This window comes from Rissa tridactyla, chromosome 8, assembly GCF_028500815.1.
Source record: "Rissa tridactyla isolate bRisTri1 chromosome 8, bRisTri1.patW.cur.20221130, whole genome shotgun sequence".
NCBI lineage: Eukaryota > Metazoa > Chordata > Aves > Charadriiformes > Laridae > Rissa > Rissa tridactyla.
In genome coordinates, this window is record NC_071473.1 from 50,120,156 (window position 1) to 50,126,155 (window position 6,000).

A 6,000-nucleotide genomic window follows, 5' to 3' on the forward strand; every position below is an offset into this window, starting at 1 on the left:
AATTCCACCCACTGCCATTTCTGTTGTTTTTATACAAATAGGTTAGATACTAATTCTGTATCGATATCTTGATAAAAAGAAAGGAAGTATTCAAGGGGTCTTGCCAAGTCTCTTTTAGGTAGACTACATAATTGAAAATCCTTCTTACTGAGCTTTTCCACAACCTAACAAGCTCAGAGAACTTTAGATTTAAAGTGTTTTGGAGATTCTGAATGCACTTTCCTCTTGCGGTAAGTACTGCCTTACTCATTAGCTAGGAGGTGCCACCGACTCTAAACAGAAGCGATTCAAACTCGTTTGTGAGTCTCCCTGCTTAGATACATTTAGTGCTAAAAGCATTTTTAACATCTTAAAAAGATATTGCCTTTTTCCTACTTAAATAATCTCAGCTGTACATAGATCTTAATCTAATAATTAGGGAATAAATAGACTAATCCCTTGTACTTGTGTTCAGCTGTTTTTAATGAAGAATCTTAAGCGTGGTATCAGGAACAATTTGGACTCCGTAAAAGTGTAAGCACATGGTGTCTCTTTCCAAACAAGGTTCACAGAAGCTGTCTCATTTGAAGCACCGGGACAGCAAAAAAATAATAATCCTGTAAAGAAAAGGAAATAAACTGTAGGATTTTGTATGTTTTTCACTGGTCAAAACATGATCATACTAAGAGAATGGACAGGTTGAAACTAACGTTTCAAACTTCTCAATGCCAGGATAGAACTTCTTTCTCTGAAACTGTAGGAATTTATCCTTTGAAAGAGAAACAACTACTTCAGCAGTGAGCATTAAAGGATCTATTATGATACTGAAATGGACTGGTCTGCTTCCATTCAGCTGGGCACAATGGTATGGGCATGCACTAGTTGTTCATTGTAGTGTTGTTTCTAAACCTGGATTCATGTATAAAGTGGTCTGAAACATCCCCCTCTCTTCCTTCTGGGATATTGATGCAGAGCTGTGCCTTTTTCACTCAGGGAGAATAAAGGAATCTTGATGTGTTTCTGACATCTAAGGAGAATGATGTGAAAATATCTTTGGATCAAGCTTGTCACTTACTTGCTTCAGACTATTTCATCTTCAAATGCTTTGTGACTCTTGGATCAAACATGTTGCATTTCAGACTGTATCTAAGTGGGCTTTCATAGAGACTCCGCTACAGAATCCTTGAAGATGCGTTACAGACCTCATTCCCAGGCGTCTCTAAGGTACCTTCCCTGATGTTCTGAAAGGTGCTGCTATGACTGCAAGAACAATGCTGGTAGTAGAGATGCAGCCAGAAGTGTTTCTGAAGTCAGATATTTGTAAGGATAAACGACAAATAAAGGTCAGTTAAATACTGACAAAAAACACCTCAAACAAACAAACCCCAAACAGTCACTTCTATGGCTAGAGGACCTACAGAGAGAGGACTGGAATTTGGAAGCGTGGAACTTCTGAGTTGATGTGGCCAGAAAGCCTCCAAATTATATGAAATGAGTAAGAGTCTCATACGTAGCCTTGATTGTTTGAAAAACTAATATCTCCAATTTATTTTTATAATACAGGAAAGAAACATTAAGTCAAAGGACTAGACCTCCATAGTATCCTGTCATTGGAAAAAAGCACAGTGCATAATTCTCTCCAGAAACATACTGAATTGTAAAGACTGAAAAGCATGAAACAGGAAAAGTCTTTTTAATGAGTGACGGTGTTCAGAAGTTCTTGTTTTTGAAGCTATCACCGAGTATAATTTTTTTCCAGAACGGAAGGCTAACATACAGTTTGTTTTGATCATAATGATTTGTATGAGCTTACATTAGAAGCACACGATAAAATTAAAACTGCATTCTATGTGGAATTCAAAAGAATTCTGAATGATCTCCTAAAACGTGACACCAAACTTCAGGTCGTTAAATACCACAGAGATGCGTTAGTTTTGCAGTATCTAACATAGTTGTGAAGAGCACTAGAACATTTGTAAGCTTGAAAGGAGCTGATATCAGTCAGTCTGACACTATATTTATTTATTCAAAGGACAAAGTTCCATCCAGAGAGTCTTCAGAGTGTGGCTCAGTGTATTTCCTCAAAGAAACAATGCTGAGAATAATAAAATGACACAATAAAATGCGTGAGCCCGTGAGACAAGACAGAATACTTGACATATCCAGAAAAGCCAGGTATTGCTGATCATAGCTGAGAGCAGGTTTGAGGTTTTAGAAACTTGTTGATGATGAATGAGAGATTTTTTAGAAACATAGAGAGGAAGCTTGCCGCTGAAACTTTATGTGTAGAAGCTGAGGGGGCTATTGCAGAGACAATTATTTGTCTTCAGAACGAGAAGCCACCTTATACTGAGAATTACAATAAAGCCGAAGGAGGAGTTAAATGACGCACCAGATAATAAAACACAGTACAGATGACAGACGAGAAGAAAAGTATTAATAATGTGAATGCATTTTACAAGAATATCCATGTGTGGAGGAGTGAGTGAGCATGATTATGGATGAAAGTGGAAATTATAGTGTAACTATAAAAAGATAGAGAAAATACTGTGATTTCTTTAATAGTGAGGCGGAAAAAGGAGATACTGGCTATAATCCAGACAGCTCAGCTGTTTTGTAGAAATACCACATTTTGAGGAGCTTTGAGAGACAATTACAATTCTCAGGACCAATAAAGCACCAGGGGCCAATAGTGTTCCTGCTGCATTATTGAAAACAGGAGGGCCTACACGAACTCAAAGACTTTAGAAACTGATTTGGTTTGGAAGCTTGAATAAATTCCAAGTGAATATGCCCAATTCTGAGGAAGGGAGAAACCAGAATGGAAGAAATGTTGCAGCATTTTCCCTTCTCCATACAGCCTATTATGTCCAATCTGCTTTATAAAAATAAATGTTTTTTGCAGAGGGGAGAGACTTGGTCCGTTAGGTGCTCAAGAGAGGGCAGGAATGTGATCAGGATATATCTATGTCTGCCTGTATGTCCATATGTTTGTCCTGTAGCTTTTAGGGAGGTTTAAGAAAGCTTGTGTATTTGTCACAAGTTGACTTGCAGCAGAAAAAGGATCTGGATAGCTTGAAAAAAGTATTAGAAAGGTGCAAATGCGAACTGGTAGAAATGGCAGAGGTTACACATTCTGCTCTATTTGACCTCAGTGAAGGATTAAGCTGGAGAGATGCTTCGGTATAATTGCTGATACTTTCAATGGGACTGTATAGGCATTAATACGCTTATTGTGAAATTCTCAGAACGGTGTGAATTTAAATGGTTTACATCTCCTTTTTGACCATGCCAGTGAGTTAACATGAGAGAGGAGAAATATAGCCCAAAAGAGAGTTGGAGACCAGAAGGTACTGCAAATGAAAAAACAAACTCCAAACAGTGATTAAATTTGAAGAAAATGAAACCCAGTTGTTAGCTTAAGATCATCTTGGGAAAGCTTCTCTGGGAGTCAATAAATACACTAGATTATGTTGATGTTAAATGGTTTGAACACCTCAGAGGAAACTAAGGCTTGTTAAAAGCGAGAATGATGTTACTTTTTCTGCAGGTAACTCTTAGGTCCAAAATAGCAAGACAGACCAAGCTGCAGAGATCCAAGTTGTTGGACCTCTTTTTAGGTGGAAGAATGACCACTAAATAACTTGAACAAAGCCCTGACATAGATTTTTGGAGAATGTAAGCGAAAATGTGTGGAGAAGATTTAATAAAGATGAGCTTGAAGTCTATAAAGAACCTAATATAGTAAAGGTAATGAAATCCCTAGCTGTTTTGTTGGCAGATCCTACATTTAGGATGATGGAAGACAGAACAGCTGAACATTTCTTGGAAGGCTGTTCTAATGGTATTTGACCTGGGTGCTGATCAAAGAGATAGCTATTACTGAGCATGACCAAGGGCCCTTAATGTGAATTAGTAGCAAAGGAGAAAAAAATGCTCTTGACAATCTTAGCAAATTATGAAAAGAGCCAGGATTTTTTTTTTTGGGTCTGTAGAGCTAGTAAATAAATAACTAGCACTGAATTAAAAGTTGGATATCATAACAGGATTTTTGTAATAGCAGATACGATGCAGTAAAAGTGCACTGAGGATTTTGCATGGAGTAGGTTGGAGGGTAGATCTGATCCAATTATTATGCATCAATGGAGATATGAAAATCAGGGCCAATATGCTTGGGAGGGTTTTAAAAAGTTAGAGCTTTTGGACTGACAACTGTGAGAGAAAGCAGTTTGGCTGGAAGTCTCGACAGTGATTATTGGATGGGTTCTGATGGCTGCAGTTTTGGTTTTCATGTGAATTCTTAGACAAAAAAGTGTCCCTGCTGAAGATAAGGAGCTGTAAATGCATGAGCCTTGGATAATTCTGATACGACTGTTTGGCCTTCATCTGTTTCTTCACTTACTTTTGTATTCTAACCTTCTCAACTGCTAGCACAATATTTTTATGACTTGGACTTATTCTTCATACTATTCACTTGTATGAGCACTTCTGTCCTTAGCTAGCCTGAAAATAGCTGTACTGGGATATGAGCCAAAGTTCCTTGAAGCTCATGGAAAGACTTGTGGATGAGGCTCTCTCAAACGGCTGGTTCTCAGGACCAAAAATTTTCATGATTCTGTGCCAGGTTCAAACTCTAAGTTATATGTTGACCTAGTTCAGCAGAACTAGGCCCTTTTATAGTTTTCATTTCTTAAAGCTTTTTATTCTACACTGACATGTAGTCAAGTCAACAGTAAGTGATTACTTGGTGTTCTGGGAATGTGTGTGATTACATCTTTTGGGAGCTGAGATGTAGACATCTCCCATCTCCAGAAATACTTTGGTTTAAATTCCTTGATGTTCTGTGATTGTAGGTCAGTCTTTCTTCCTGGTATCCTAAAAAAATTATCATACGTATTTATGTATATATGTACATATACAAACATTTTCATATATAAGGATATGCATGAATATGTACACACACATATATATGCACACAAGTCTCAGTTCAGTACGTTGTGATCTCCCTTTCAGCTCACCCTGGCCCTTTGCTTATTCTCTATCACAGTCCCTCTTGCAATGGCTTTTCAACTCAGAACTTTTCTCCACATCCCACTTCCTCTTTACAGATTTAAAGAACAAGTTGTTCTTCCTCCAATGCCTTTTGTTCCCATGACTCTTTCTCAGACTTTTGCATTAGCCATTAGTATCCTGTTGCCCCTGATAGCTCATTGAACTTGGTCTTGAGTCAATGGTCTTGTTTTGAACCGATTAGAAAAGATTTCCTTTTCTTTATCAAAGCTAAACAAAAACAAGGAAATTAAATTAAATACAAAACTATGTTTAAATAACAGTAGGGTTGTGACATGAGGCAGGAAGCTCAAAGATAAGGCTGATGATCTGCCCAGAACTTTGGTGTGGAGAGGCACTGTTGCAGGAACGAAGGCCAGAATGTCAGCCGTCATATAGCATTTTTGTGGGGTTTAATCAGTTGTCTATCAGAGCGGTGACTGTCTGGAGTAAGTAAGAAAATAGTATCTGTTGACTGGGCTGGGAGGAAGGGGACATGTAGTCTTGCGTTGTGCTTAGCACCATCACTCTCTGCAGGCGGAGTTCTGAACACGTTCATGCAGTGGGTATAGCATATGCCCTGTGGACAAGGATGCAGGAACCATGGACATGACATTTCAAAGAGCCTCTACCTGACTATCCCCCTCACAGTGTCGCTCATTCATGAATTGATGAAATAATGTCTGTTTGGAAACATTGCTAAACTGGGCATCTTTTGCTGATGTTACTCAACAGCTTTATTGCTAATCCTTTTCAGATACTTAATTTTAAAGCCCTGTACAGGGACAGAGAGAAAGCATCGGTTTACTCTATCCTTCCTCTTGGTTCCTTGATAAAAACTACAAATTGTATCTGTACTTGGTGTTAAAGGGGTTGGATTATTGCTATGGTTGAAAACCTCTTATGATAGTAACTCAAATATATCTATTGTAGATTACTTCAGATTAGAAATTAGAGTTATGAAGTGACCAT